We start from the raw sequence: 15,891 nt of genomic DNA on the forward strand, positions 1-15,891 counted from the left end.
CTATAAGGACTAGTCCAGAGTCACTAGAGATGAGATGACTTTTACTTTCTTCCTTGCACTTTTTTTTATGTCTGCCCTTCCTCCCTCTTTTCATCTCTTGTCTTCCCTCTTTTCCTTGTGGTTTCTCACACAATTGGAAAGTGTTAATCGCACAAAAACAATAAAGCTATTTCCAAAAACAATATCAGTTGTCACCACCCTGGAATGTCTTATTGCCAAATTCCCCATCTCTTGCCAGCAGAGGGCTGTCAGACCATGGGGCCTCTGGCTGGACAGTACTCCAGAGGAACGTCCGGGTCTCCTTTCTGAACCCTGATTCTTAGCAGGTGCTCTCAACACCTTCTGTTCACCTGGGCTCTTCTTTGAACTCTGTGACTTTAAGGTGACTGCACAGCAGAACCAAGTGTTCAGAATATTCACTGTCTCTCTCTCCTGACCCATCATAGCAGGAAATAGTCCGCCAGGAAATCTGGGCAGAGTCCCACTTTGATTGAGGCCCATCCTGCCCTTGCATCAGGTCGGGTTAAAGTCAAAGTCAACTTTTCCTCTAAAACTGACCAAAAATATTAAAAATAAAATCCCCTACAAACCCCAACTCCCAACCACCACTACATGTCTGCTTTTCCATGGCAAGGATGAGCAGAGAAATTTGATCCCCACATGCTTCATGGGGCCAAACTAACTCTGTGTGGATTGTCAATGAGGAGAATTGGGCCCCGTGCTGAGCATCCTGACTGGTGAAGGGGCTTAATGATTTGTGCAGACCCGCAACACTCCAGCCAAAGCCCAGAACACTGTGCATTGATTCGGGGGGATTGAAAGCCCTCACTCCTGTCCCCCCGGGTTTTCTTGCATTCCTTGCTGTTGCATGGTCCTCCCTGTTCCCCCAATGACATCCAAGAAGTGTGAGAAAGCCTGAGGTGGAGATAATCACTTTCCCAGGCCTTAATTAATTTGATGTCACTGGCTAACTAGATGTAGGTGTCATTTATTTCATCAGAGACTTTAGGGTTGCTTACATTAGGAAGGTCCTCAGGGCCATCAGACTCTATCCCCTTCAGCCCACAGAGACAGGAATCAGGCCAAGGAAGAAAGGGAGTGGCCCAGGGTGCCTGCAAGGGAGGGGCTAGTCTGGGATTTGAGGCTGGAACTCCTGATTTCCAGCCCTATGGTCCAAACCCTAATGCTCACTCATTAATTTATTTTCTTTTCATTGTAGGTGCAATGCGTTTGTGCATTGAATCATTCCACCCTCCCCCTATCAATAGATTCCAGTCATGCCCAACTTTTTAAATTTTCTCATAGCATAAATAAACTCATAACTGCCTCAGGTCTTTGCACTTGCTGTTTCTACACCTGTGACTCTGCCTGGCCATCTCCTACTGGCTATTCTGGTTTTCACTTCACTGTCATCTCTCTGAAAGGCCTTCATCAGCAAAATTTATGCACCAGACAGACCCTAGAATGGTCCCCAATAATTTTTTTCTTTTTAAAATTAAAATATAATTGACAAACAACATTATACTAGTTTCATGTTGTACAACATGATTTGAAATCCATATATCCTGTGAAGTGATCATGGCAATAAGTCTGGTGAACATTTATCACCTTACACAGTTACAAATTTTTTTTCTTGTGATGAGAACTTTTAAGATTTATACTCTTAGCAACTTTCAAATATATAATATGGTATTTATTCACTATAGTTGCCATACTGTCCATTATGTCTCCAGGACTGATTTATTTATAACTGGAAGTTTGGACCTTTTGACCCCCTTCACCCTATCCCCAACCCCCATCCCCACCTCTGATAACGAGAAATCTGGTGTTTCTATGAGTTCCTTTGTTTTATGTTTTTTTTTTTTTTTTTAGATTCTGCATATAAGTGAGATCATACTCACTTATTTGTCTTTCTGTCCAACTTATTTCACTTAGCATAGTGCCCTCAAGGTCCAACCATGTTGTAAATGACAGAATTTGCTTCTTTTTTATGGCCGAGTGGTATTCTATTGTATATATACCACAGTTTCTTTATTCATTCATCCACTGCTAGACACTTGGATTACTTCCATATCTTAGCTATTACAAATAATGCTGTAGTGAACATAGGGGTGCAGATATCTTTTTGAGCTAGTGTTTTTGCCCCTTTCAGATAAATAACCAGAAGTGGAATTTCTATTTTTAATTTTTAAAGAAACATCTATACTCCTTTTCACAATGGCTGCACCATTTTACATTGTCTGCTGGTGTGCATACATTTGTATTCACCTCCCTTTGAATAGCAGTGGGATTTGTGACTGCTGCTAACCAATAAATATGGCAAAAGGTGATGGGATATCACTCTTGTGATTAGATTATGCTATGGAACCAAGATGAGGGTATTCTGGGTGAACCTCACTTAATAAGATAAAAACCCTTAAAAGAGGGGCCATACCTTTTATTGCCTTATGAATTGGACTCTGAGACTGAAGGCAGTCTCCAGTTGATAGCCAGCAGAAAGCTTGGGCCTTCACTCAAACAGCCACAGAAACTGAATTTTGCCAATCGCCCAAATGAGGGTGGAGGTGACTGGTCCCCAGTTGAGCCTCCAGATGAAAATGCAGCCCTGCCAACATGTTTCTGTGGCCTTGTGAAACCCTAGACAGACAGCCCAGAAACTGTTTCATAATAAATGTACATTGTTTGCAGCTGCTAAATGTATGATAATCTGTTCCTTAGCAATAGATAATTAATGCAATCTATAATAGGTCTGCCTCCAACCTTTGTGATGTTTCAAGCCACCTTGTCCATATTCTTCACTGTACTTGCCACTCTCTGAAAGTGTCTTGTCTAAGTATTGGGTTCTTGTTTATGTCCTGTCTCCCTGACTCTGCTCCATGAGGGCAAGGGCCCTTGTTTGTCTTGTTTAATTCTGTATTCTTGGTACCTGACAAGCTGTAGGTGTACAATAAATAATTTCTTAATAAGTGAGTGAAAGAGTCAATCACAGAATAAAAGTATGATGCAGGAACAATAAAATAAAATATCAATGAATTCAATAAATTTTTAAAAATGTATAGCAAAAATCTCTGCTAAAAAGAAAGATAAACTGGGGAAAACACTTGAAATTTATATTACAGAAAAAAAGTTTAATTATTTTACTCCATAAAGAGGTAGTACAAATCAAGACAAAAATGTTTCTGAAGTGAGTAAAAAGATGTTTAGCCTCAGTTTGTAATAAGAGAAATGCAGATCAGGCTTGTCCCAGAGTCTCGTTTTCACCTGTTACCTGGGCAAACATTAGCAGTGTGATGACACCAGGTTGGTGAGGGTGTTGGGAGCAGAGTCCGGCCACCTGGAAAAGCAAGTGCCATGACAGTGCCAGCCCAGGGAAGTTGTGAGAAGTGCTGGGCAACACTCAAAGACCCCTCCCATCTCCCAGTGTCAGCTCCTGCCTGGTTTCCCTGTACCCACCTTGTTCCCCTGATGTTTCTTCCCTCCTGTGTGGCAGACCTGAGCTCAGAAATCTGGCTAACCTGTAGCCCATGGAAGTGAGCAAATCAAGCAGTCACAGTGGACCCCAGGGTCACCATGAGATGTAGCCATGACTCACCTCTGCTTGGGTCTGTACAGGGAAGGACATGGACCCCATACAGTGGACAGAAGAGATCTACTATTAGAGGAGGCAAGTGGTTCTGCTAAAGGATGGAGACCATTCCATTGGAGCTGGAGAATACAGAGCTGGGATCCAGACTTGAGTTCTGATGTGGTTCTGCAACTGGTCAGCAGCACAGCTAACCAATGAGCAAGGGGCCTTGCCCTCACCAACCCTCTGTTTTATATGAATTAGGGACACCAGACTTGGGCTCTTCGAGGTTCCTTCCAGCTGGGACAATTTTGTGGGTATCCAGAGGGCATTTGGAGTTTACTCTTGGTCCATCAGTCTCAGACAGATGTAGACACATTGGAACGGAGCCAGCGCAAGCTGGCTGCTGTGACCAGGGAAAGTGGAGATTGGCTCCAGGGAAGACGAAGGGTCTTGACACCTCTTGCCTTGGCTGGCTGGGGTGAAGTGGCAGCTGACAAATATCTGGGAGAGGGAGATGGGGAGGTGAATCTCTCTGGATGGGGCAGCCATTGCAGACAGGACCAGCCATGGGGCAGGGAGCAACCACTGGAAGGAAGGGGCTACTATGAGTCTGTAATGCACCGACAGTTTGGTAAGCTAAGTCATGATAATATTCACCACTTCAACAGCCACCATCATCCCCTCTTGCCTAGACCATGGCCTCCTAGTGATGTCCTTGTGTTCAACTTTGTCACTTTAGTCTGCACTGAACATGTCAGTTTGTGTTCTTTTCCAAAATATGTCAAATCACATCATTGCGGTGCTCAAAATCCTTCAAGGCCTCCCACCTCACCCTTAGAAGAGACCAAAGCCCTTATGATGGCTACATTTGCCCCTTCACTTTCCTGATTCTGTCACCTGCCTCTCTCCCCCTCCACCCTGTGATGTACCCCAGGACCTTTGTTCTTGCCATACCACATACCACAGGCCCTTTGCCCTCTGCCTGGACCACTCTTACTCCTGATGATTCAATGCCTCATTCCCCTGCTCCACTGGATCTCTCAGCTGTCACTTCTCTGAGGTCTTCCCTGGCCACCCCAGCAAGATTCCAACCCCTTCAACACACCTTATTCCCTCTAATGGACTACCTTTCTTCCAATGTAAGGATCTTATTTACCCACATGTAACATATTCTGTAGTTTATTTTGTCTTACCTGTTCCTATCTCTCCTATTTGATCGTAAACTCTATGAGAGCTGATTTATTTATTCCCTGCTCTATCATGATCATCTAGAAAGGTGACTAGCACTTAGCAGTGCCCAGAAACACCTATTGACTATTGTCCTTGTTCCCTGCTGGGCACTGTCTTATATGTTTACGATCCAGTACTTCTTTTTTACCCTCACCAGACCAAAGATTCAAGCAGTTTCCATTATCCTTATTTTACAGGTGGGGAAGCTGAGGCCCAGAAAGTTTAGGTCTGGTAACGTGCTCCATGCCTCATGGTAGTAATGACTAATGCTTAATTTTGAACCCAGTCCAGTGCCACTCCCAAGCCCTATGTTGCCCTCTAAATCACATGCTACATTACCTCTGACAAAGGTCCTCTTGAGTGGTGGTCCCTGCAAAATGATTCATTTTATCAGCCCTCACGATGGCTTTAGGAGGTGATGTTGTTATCCTATTACCATATGATTAGGAAAACTGAAGACATAGGGTCCTTCTCTAAAGGTCACACCACAAGCAAGGAAGCTGGATCTCTGGACCACAGTGCAACCTTGCTCTCCATATTGCTTCCTGCCTTGTCTGACCTGTGGACACCAAGCATCATCTCCTGTCCCGAGGTCTGCAACTCCTCCAAGAGTCACAGAGCAGGAGGCAGAGGACACAGAGGGGTCACAACTGGGTGGCAGCCTATGAGTGGAAACTGGGATTCAGAGTTGGTGGGGGCTGGGTCACCCTTCAGGCCTTTCCTTCTTTGCCTCTGTGCTTGGCCATGAATCTGGTGGCTTGTGGCTCTGTGATCTCGATGCCTTGGCTCTCTGCCTGGAGGTCACATGAACACACTGGCCAGGGGCACCCTCTCCCCAAAATGCCCCCACGGGTCCTAGGTCAATGAGCGTTTGTATCACAAGACAGGGGATCCTGGAGCCTAGCTGGGACCCCCAGAGACAGCAGCCACCTCCACCTCAGACTTCTCTTTGAAGTCTCCACTGAAGAGGCATCCTGGTTGTATCCTCAAGAACAGCAACTGTTGGGGCGCCTGGGTGGCTCAGTGGGTTAAGCCGCTGCCTTCGGCTCAGGTCATGATCTCAGGGTCCTGGGATCGAGTCCCGCATCGGGCTCTCTGCTCAGCAGGGAGCCTGCTTCCTCCTCTCTCTCTCTGCCTGCCTCTCTGTCTACTTGTGATCTCTCTCTGTCAAATAAATAAATAAAATCTTTAAAAAAAAAAAAAAAGAACAGCAACTGTCTTGTTCACCCCGGGGACCAGCCCCCTGTGGACATTTGATTTATGTCTGTCAAATGAGTGTTAAACCATAAGGATGCTCCCTCCTCTGATAATAGGCACACTTCCTGAAAGCTTCTGATTTCCCAGATCACATACTAGAGCACTCCTGTGGAATCACTCCAAAAATCCTACGAAGTCAGTTCCAAAACTGTGTCCATTAAGGACACCGAAGCACGGAGAGGTTTAGTAACAAGCCCAATACCACACAGTCAGGGATAAGGGGAGGGGTCAGAAACTAGGCATTTAGACTTTATGGTCCATGCTCTTAACCACCTCTTCCCAATACCACTGGACACCCTTAATCTGGGGTCTTTATCTGGAGGGCGAGGAATATCCCCAGAGCATCATCCCTCTGGTGGAACTTGCAGCTGGGGCAGAGTTTCCAGCAGCAGCAGCAGCACCACCAGCAGCAGCAGCAGCAAATGGAACCTGGTTTTCCCAGGCCACTACACAGTCATATTCTTTTCCATAAAGGCCATTTGAGAAATGAATACCTAAATGTGATGTCAGTTTTATACCGATATAAGATGTTGCACATAAAGAAATTCACAAATCAGGGAAATAGCCCTCATCCTTATTTTCCTATCATAAAATGTGGTCTTGGTAGGCATACCTCCTTCCCTCCAGGGCGATTAGCAGCTGCTCACAGTCGGCAGGCTGCGCCTGGACCCATGGAGCCAATGGCTTAGGGGGCAATGCTTACATGGGAGGAGGGCACTGGATGTGTCCTTTGAGTGTAACATGCAGCCCTGCCCCACTGTTCTCAATCCTCATAACTACACTTGTAAACTCACTCAACAAACCTCATAGTCATTCTATGCTGGGCCCTTCTCTACCTTAGAGACACTGAGACAAAGGCAAGGATAAGTGAATGTCCTGTCTGTGCTAACACAACTGGCCAGTAGCCTAGCTGGATCCAAGCCCAGGTCTGTGTGACCCCCAAATCCAGGCTTGTATCCACTTCTCTAAATCTTGTCTGCCTAATGTCAGAGCTGGCTGATTTCTTTCTGGGTATCAGACAGCTTCAGGTCCTGAAATAATGTGGAGCAAATGGGCTAGCTATTTGCACTCCAAACCAGATGGAGCTTCCCTGGGCAGAAGGGAAGATTGCATTTCCCAGACTCCTTGTGGCTTGTGGGGTCATGTGACTAGCTCTGGCCAATGGTGTGTGAGTGCAAGTGATGGATCACTTCCTCACTGAGCCAGGATGCACCTGGCAGTGCTCCCTTCCCCCACTTATTTAAAGATGGTGGAGTCCCAGCAAGGAAGGGGGCTAGTTCCTGTGTTACCACTGGTACGACAGCCCCTGACCTGCATTAGACTGCAACATGATGGAGAAATAGATGTTCACTGTGTTCCATTACTAGAATTTTTTAGTTGCAAAGATGTTCACCTCTCCTAACTAATAAGCATATTTTTAAGGGAAAAAAATTTTACAAAGAGACTCATGATCAGAGAAAGAACATTGACTTGTCTCAAGGCCTCTGTGCTGATTTAGCAACTTCTAGATTCATTTGCTCATTTATTCATCTACCCATCAGCCCTAGTCATTTTCCTTTTGTCTCCAGATACTTTCTCTACCTTCTTCACGTTGCTGTAGTACTGAGAGGGTGCCCTCAGTGGGCTGCATGAGCTGGGGTCCCTTAGTCTTTGGCTTCTGGGTGAGCAGGATCAATGATAGGTGCCAGCAGGAGACCAGAGGATGGAAAGGAGTGATATTCAGTATTTGTGATCTCCTTCTTCCTTCCTAGCCCCTTGTTTCGGCAGTGGCTGAGTTTTTCCACCTATAGTTATAGCTCCATGCAGGCCATAGTGCTGGCTCTGGGACACTTTTAACTCCCTTAGCCCTTCAAGACCAGTAGTGGTAATATCTTCCTCTGTGGCTAGTTCCTGTGTGCCTCAACATTTCCTTTTGGGTCCCAAAACCCTCCTCAAATTTCTGTGCATGGTCATTTCATTAATATCTCTTTAGTTAAGCTATTTCAGAATACCATTTATTTCCTACCCATCCATCCAGTTATCCATCCCTCTGCCTATCCATTCATCCATGTATCTATCCACCCACCCATCTATCCACCATCCACTTATCAAGGCATCCAAATATCCATTCATCCACCCACTTATCCATCCATCTATCCATCCATCCATTCACTCATCCATCTATCCATCCATCCATTCATCTATCCATCCATCCATCCTGTCCACCCACCAACCCACATGAACAAAGTAACTACTATGTGCTAGGCAATGTGGTAAGAGCTCTATCTAGTTATCTGAATAAAGCCTGGCAATATCCTGAAGTCAGTACTATTATTACCTCTTCTTTTTATTATGTTATGCTAGTCACCATACAGTACATCATTAGTGCTTGATGTAGTGTCCATGACTCATTGTTTGTGTATAACACCCGGTGATCCATGCAATACATGCTGTCCTTAATACCCATCATCAGGCTCACCCATTCCTTCACTTGCCCTCCCTTCTAAAACCATCAGCTTGTTTCCTGGAGTCCATAGTCTTTCATGGTTCATCTTCCCATCCAATTTCCCCCCCTTCATTTTCCCCTTCCTTCTCCTAATGTCCTCCATGCTAATACCTCTGTTCCACAAGTAACTGAAACCATATGGTAATTGACTTTCTCTGCTTGGCTTGTTTCACTCAGCATAATCTCCTCCAGTCCCATCCATGTTGATGCAAAAGGTGGGTATTCATCCTTTCTGATGGCTGAGTAATATTCCATTGTGTATATGGACCACATCTTCTTTATCCATTCATCTTTTGAAGGGCGTCTCGGCTCTTTCCACCCTTGTTTTTCTTGAGAGTCACCTCTGGAAAGAGGTCTCCCTTGTTTATCAAATCGAAAGAAGCACTTCTCTCCCTTTCAATGCCCTCACCCAGCTCTAATTTTTCCTTACACTCAACATTTCTTCATCTGCTTATTTGCCATCTATCACACACACTTAGTGGGCAGAGATTTTGTCCATCTTACTCTATCTCCACACCTCACATTTTACAGGTGAGGAAACAGAGGCTTGGTACACGTCCTGCCTAAAGGTAGATTCCACATGCACAAAAAGCATTCAATATCATACTGGATAAAATAAATAACAAAGAAATGAAAGGAGGATGAGGGTCTCAGGAAGTGAAGCCATTTGTTCATTTTCTCCCAGAGGGGATTAGAACCCAGACCTGTCTGGGTTCAGCAGGGTAATATTGCCTGGGTCCCTCTCAAGCATGGGCTGATCCTAATCCACAGGAGCCGACTGGAAGGGAATGAGGAATACCTCTCTCTTCTTTGAGCAAACCAGTACCTCCTGAGTGCATTCTTGTCTCCATGGCATTTGCCAATGTCAGTCTTTTCAATTCCTTTTGGATTTATGAGGGGCATGCCATCCCTTTTGGGACCTTTTTTGGAGCCCCTGGTGTGTGCTGTGCCTTGTCTATGGTTGATGCTGTCATTAGCCACTTTGCAAGTGAGACTGAGTCTCAGGTAGGGTAGCTGGTCTGAGGTCCCACAGCTACTAAGCATGAGGTCAGGTGCTGAAGCTGAATCCTACCTGTTTGCAGAGCCTGTTTTCAGAGCCTGTTTTCTTACTGTGCTGTGGTTTCACCTGGGGCTTCAGAAATGAGGAGGTTGTTAATAAAAGTAAGCATAGTTCACAGTTTACAGTCACTTCTCTTGCACATTTTCAAATGAGGAAAGGCTCGGTACACGTCCTGCCTGAAGGTAGATTGCACATTTGCTATGTGGGCAGTGGGATGAGCCTCCCACCCACTCTTCTTCAGGTCACTGCTATTCACGGGCACACCCGCCCAGTGGCCAGCCCCGTTCTCAGCCACATTTCTGCCAAGGCTGCCCACTGGGGAGCTCAGCAGTGGCCCGAGACAGCATCTGCACAGAGCTTGGGAGAAACCCAAGTGCCATTTCCACCTGATAATAAATATGTGTCAGAAAGGACTCGATCCAAGTAACCTTGGGCTCGGGGGCACTGGACCGTGAAAAGCCTTTGGCAAAATCCTTTTGCCTTGAGAAGCTGAGTCCAAATTACAGACGATTATGGATGCTTGGCATGACTTCCCCCATTGGCCTTTTATTTCTCATGGGCGGGAAAGGCTCCTTCGTGTTGGAAAGGATCCCAGCAGCGCCTGCACCAGCCGCCTCAACCCTCTTTGGCAGCGTCCATTTCCTGAAGAGCGAGAGGCCAACCCCAAAGCTACTTCTCAGGTTCCTCTGATAATCATGGCTGGGGGTCACACCAACACTTCACCAGACAATGACCACCACAGCGCTATTTGCCAGTTATGGAGCGCCTGCTCTATGTTTGACCCACTGACTCCTCCCGGTAATGCTGTGAAGAAGGTACTATTACTGTACCCATTTTCCCAATAAGAAAATCGAGGTACCACGTGCCTAAGGAGGACGGTGGCGGGGTGGGGGAGGAGGCGGGGAAACGTATATGACAAGAGTCAGATAGTAAATAATTTGGGCTTTGCAGGTCGTTCAGTCACTTGCCCTCTATGCTGCCATTTTAGTGTGAAAGCAGCCACAGAAACTACATAGATGAATGGGTGTAACTGTGTTCCAATAAAACTTTATTTATAAAAAGCAGAGCCTTGCCAGACGGCCCACAGGCTGCAGCTTGCCAACACTTGGTCTCTGTGACTTGCTGAAGCCTGCCAGGCTTAAGTGGCGCATTCAGCAGGCCCCTGAGTGCTGGCCCTGTGATGTCGGCCTCCCTGGGCAGCCATAATTATATTGGCATATATTATGGGATGGTTCATTTTAATGGTCAGCTTGACTGGGCCGTGAGGTGCCCAGGTACTTGATGAAAACATTATTTCTGGGAGAGTCGGTGAGGGTGTTTCTGGATGAGGTTAACCTGTGAGTCCACAGTCTAAGGAAGGCAAACGGCCCTCCCCAATGTGGGTGAGCCTCATGCAATCCACCCAAGGCCTAGATAGAGGAAAGGTGGGGCCAGAAGGATCATTGGTCTGCTCCTGCCTTCTGACTCAGATTCAGATGGGAGCTTACAACCCTCAGGCTTCCTGGTTCTGAAACCTTCAGACTTGGGTGTGAGTGGTCTACAGCTTGCTGGCCACTGGCCTGGGACTTCTCAGCCTCCTCTATACTCACATGAGCCAATTTCTCGTAACAAATATATGATGTATTTATGTGGCATTACATAGGTACCTATTGGTTCAGTTTCTCTGCAGAAGCCAGACTGATACATATTATATTGTGATCAGTGTACCCATTTTGCAGATGGGGAAACTGAGGCTTAGCTGGAGTGGCTTTCTGCAGAATCTTAGCAAAGGGACATCAGCACCAGAGCTCGCACAGGGCTTAGGGGGACTAAATTGATGAATCTGTCTGAATCTATCTATTCCAGGGAGATGGAATGACTTGGGGGTAAAGGGCACCAAAGCAAGTTTTCCCCAAGGAGATGACCTTTGTCTGGCTTCGTGCTCTTCACCAGATGGCCTCAAGCTGCCCTCCCTGGATGCCCCCATACCTTCTTGGCAGCTGCTGTCTTCTTTATGGCCCTCCATGGAAACGCGCTGCCCTGCGGACTCTCTGCTGCCCGTGCCTGCCTCCTCGCTCTTATCCATGTGGCCCCTGCCACCAGGTGTGTCCCCTCCTGACGTCCCAGCTTGAGACGCCCTTTCCCAGAAGCCTTGGCCCATCCAGCCAGTGAGGGCTCTAGAGCTGCCACGTCGCCATGTGCCCACATCTTGTCCTTGCTGGCAGCTCTGCGAGGGGTGGACACTGTCTACGACGCCCTCGCCTCCCTCCTCCCTGGGGAGAGGACACGTTGGAAGTGCAAACACGTCTTATTTACATAGGACTTATTGATAGCTAAGGAGAAATGCCCTTCCAGGAATCACACAGTGACTCCTCTTCTGGAGGTGTTGAAACAGAGCCTGATTTGAGGATGGGGACAGATGACATCAGGCTCTGCACACAGTGTGCACGGAGCCCTGGGAGCACAGGGAAAGTCCTGTTATGGTGAGAAACACTGTCCCTCTCTGTTCTCCCCACCAGATGCCTGCCCACCAGTCAGATGCCCCAGGGTGATGTGCAGTATTGTGTGCGTGTGTGAGTGTGTGTGTGTGTGTGTGTGCGTGTGCGAGTGTGTGTGTGTGCGCGCATGCATGCACGTGTGCGTGATGGGGGGGGAGACAGCGAAAGCATGTGAGCTAGAGAGAGAGAAGGAAAAAGAATGTGAAGGAGAGAGGGGGGAGGGAGAGAGAGAGAGGAGAGAGAATATGTAAGGGCAGATGCTTTAAGCAGCAGGAAAAATTCCCTAAGTGACAAGAAGCTCTGAGTTCACCAAAATGCTTAACCAAGATAAGAAGGATGTAACCCATGTTGGAAAGGTTGTTAGGAGATTAACACAAGATTAAGGGGGGTGGCGGAGAGAGCCAGAGCGAGGGAGGGAGGGATGTGAGGGTGGGAAGAGGCGGCAGTCTGGAAGGACTAGGAGTAAAAGCCCAGAAGCAGATGAACTTGACTTGTGTCAACCAGGAAAGGCAGCCACTGGCCCCTGGGCCTCCGAGGAAGGCAGAACTTGGAACAAAGGGACAAGAACAAAGGGGAGGAGCCCAAAGGGAAAGGAGGCGAGAAGGGACCTTGGGTCCAGCTGATTAGACCCACTGCCCCCTGCAAGATGGGCCTGCCCTGTTGTTTCTTTCAACTCTCCCGCTAAACCTCCAAGATGGAAGCAGAAGCTCCATTTTACAGATGGGAAAACTGAGGCTCAGAGAGGGGCAGAAGTTTGCTTAAGGTGACCCAGCTTGCAAGCAGCAGAGCCACGAATGAACTGGGGTCTGTGTGGCCCCATGCCCAGGCTCCCACTGTGAGGGATGCAGAGCCAAGGGGAGAAGGGGTTAGAGGAAGCCAAGACATGAGAGGAGATGCCGCCTCCCCCACCGCCACCCCAGACCCCCTTGGTGCAGTGAGTCCCTTCCCAGGCCTACCTGGGTCTTACCCTCAAGGCAGGGTGGGGTTAGGGCATGGCACTGACCCCCTGGCTGGGACAAGGTGCTAAGTTAGCCCCTGCCCCCAGGACCTGGTGGGGACAGAGCTGCATGGGCTCCCCAGGCTGCCCAGTTCATGAGCCCTGGAGAGAACTAACTAGTCAGGCCCCATAAAGCCAGGCTGGGCAGCCTGCAGGGCGCAGCTGGGGCTGGTGGGTTGCGCCCCTGGACCTGGCCAGATGTCTGTTGAGCCCAGAAAGTACCCAGGACTTTAGCCTACAAGGCAGCCTTGCCAATCCCTGCTCCCAGGGCCTCCCTCTCTCCACGCAGGGTCCAGACCGGAGCCCTCTCCATGAGGACCATCTCCTTGACATCTCCAGACCACAAGATCCTGATGGGGAGGTCAAGAGCTCAGGTTAGAGCTGATAGGATCCTCAGAGAGCAACAACTCCCTGTTTCTATAAAGATGGAGCAACTGTGGCCCAGAGACCACAAACTGTTTGGGTAAGGTCACACAGCACGGTGGAACAGTGCTAAGACCTCAGCTTGTATGTTTATGCTCCTAGAGGTTCTGCTGCAAGCGTTGGCATGTCTCTCCTGGGTAGGAGGTGAATCCATTTGCCCAGGGAGCAACTAGAACATGTGATGTGATTTGCTTTTGTAAGGGCAGGGGGTGACAAAGTTGGGAACCTGGCTGTTGCCAGCACTTACATAAGGCTAACTCTGTGCCAGGAATTGTTCTAAGAGATTAACACGTATTAACATATTTAATCCTCCCCCAAACTCTAAGAAGGCACTGTTATTATCCCAGTTTTCACCTAAAGAATCTGAAGCCCAGAGAGTTTAAGTAACTCGTCTAAGGTCACACAGCAAGCTAGTTGTCACACTAGAGACTGAAACAGTGTCCACACGCAATTATATATATGGCCTCCCCATGGAGGAAGGAGCCAAGTTCCCCCAGCGTGGACAGAGCCAGGTCGTGAGCCAAGCACCCAAGGGAAGACAAAACCCCAATAGAGCTCATACCCTGGGGCAGTGGCCAGTGGTCATTAATGACATCTGGTCTGATATTCTGGTGACTACGGGGGCTGGATATGCAGTTGAACTCACTGTCGGACTCTGAATGCTTGGCTTGGCCGTTGCAGGCAAGCCCCACACTCTGTCTGCTGGTTGTCCAAAGTTTGCCCTGGCCCCGTGGTCTTGCAGTGAGTGGTGAGATCACGGACTCGGGCCAGCCTGTACACATCTGCCTTTACCCAGCTATGTGACCTTGGGGAAGTTACCTAACCTCTCTGGGCTTTGCTCTCCTCTTCCATAAACAGGATAATAATCGCACTTGCCTCGAGGTGAATTTGAAAGGAGCGATTCCATGCAATGCGCTTTCAAAGCAGGCCAGCACCTCACAGTACCCAATACGAATGACTATTATTACTATCCCTAAATGACTATTATTACTATCCCTACTGCTTTGCTGTTGTCACTTCTACTCAGGAGCAGGGGTGCGTCACAAACTAGAGTTATCATCCCAGACACCAGTGGAACGAGATCTCTGCGATCTGTTGCCAACCACAAATATTTATTGGCCGCCCACTGTGTGCAAGGGCTGAGATCCCTGGTGAACAGGGGATCCCATCCCCGTCCCTCCTGGCCTTACCGGGGACCAGGGCTGCTGAAGGAAGCCCCGAGGAGGCCCCTGAGCCAGACAGGGGAGGGACGTGGCCAGGTTTCCTGCAGGGAAGAACTGGAGCTGGGCTGGACAGAGTCAGAAGAAGGTGAGCGGGGAGAGGGTGCCAGGTGTTGTACCTGCATGTGAAAAAGCCTGGTGGTGAGTAAGGCACATTTGAGGACCACGTGTTTTCATGGCATAAAAAGATAGAGTAAGGGTGGGTGGGTGCGTGTGAGAGGAGTAGGAGCTGGGGCGGTTAGGAAAGGGGGAGGGAGGGAGGTCCACAGGGGCCAAATTTTCCAGCCCAAAAGAGAAAGGATTTAGACTTAATATGAGGACAGTGGGGAGCTATTGAAGACTGTAGGCAGAGGAAAGACATGGTTGGATGAGGGCTTAAGAAAGGCTTTGTGCAGTATAGAAAACAGATTGGGCTTGTGGTTGGTTCTCACTTTCAGAAAACAAGTAAGAGGTGACTAAGCAATGTCTCCTGGGTGGGGGATCCCCATATTCCTGGGCAGGGACTGTGTCCCTGAAGCTTAGGTCTTTCTTGATAAGTAGACCTTAGGCCCACTCTCCAGGCCCTCTTGATTCTGGGGTGGGAGGAGTCAGCACTCCCTGAAGCAAGGGTTTACCACTGATTTTAGGGGTCCTAGGAGGCTACAGCCAGCAGGGAGGGGCGGGAAAGAGGGGGACCTGCCTGCCGAGGCATTCCACACCACCACCTCCTCGACAACGTCACTGTCCAGGAATGTAGGGGCACCCAGAGGCCGCGCTTATCACTCTCCCCAAACGTCTGGAGCAGCCCAGTTTCTGTCGGCTGTCCATCCAGATGGGCCCTAAATCAGTGGGCTCTCACCCATCCAGCTGCCGTCGGCACAGAGCCTGGACCACGGCCAATACCGCAGCCCAGAAGCTCACACTCCAACATGTCTGCATCCAGACCCACGGAAGGTCTGCTCCAAGATGTGCCCTCCTGAGTCAGCCAGGGGCCCATGGCACCTGGCTGCGCTCATGTCAACCGAGAGATGTCACAACACACCAACAGCATGGAATTGGACGGGCCTGTGTTTGAAACTCTGCCTGGCTGGGTGACTTGCCTCAACTACATCATCTCTAAGCTGGGAATATTATAGGACCCATCTCCTCTGGGAGGCATGTGGATTAAGTGAGACAAGGGCTGCGACCACTCCTA

The sequence above is a fragment of the Lutra lutra genome, chromosome 12 (assembly GCF_902655055.1).
Source record: "Lutra lutra chromosome 12, mLutLut1.2, whole genome shotgun sequence".
NCBI classification, from domain to species: domain Eukaryota; kingdom Metazoa; phylum Chordata; class Mammalia; order Carnivora; family Mustelidae; genus Lutra; species Lutra lutra.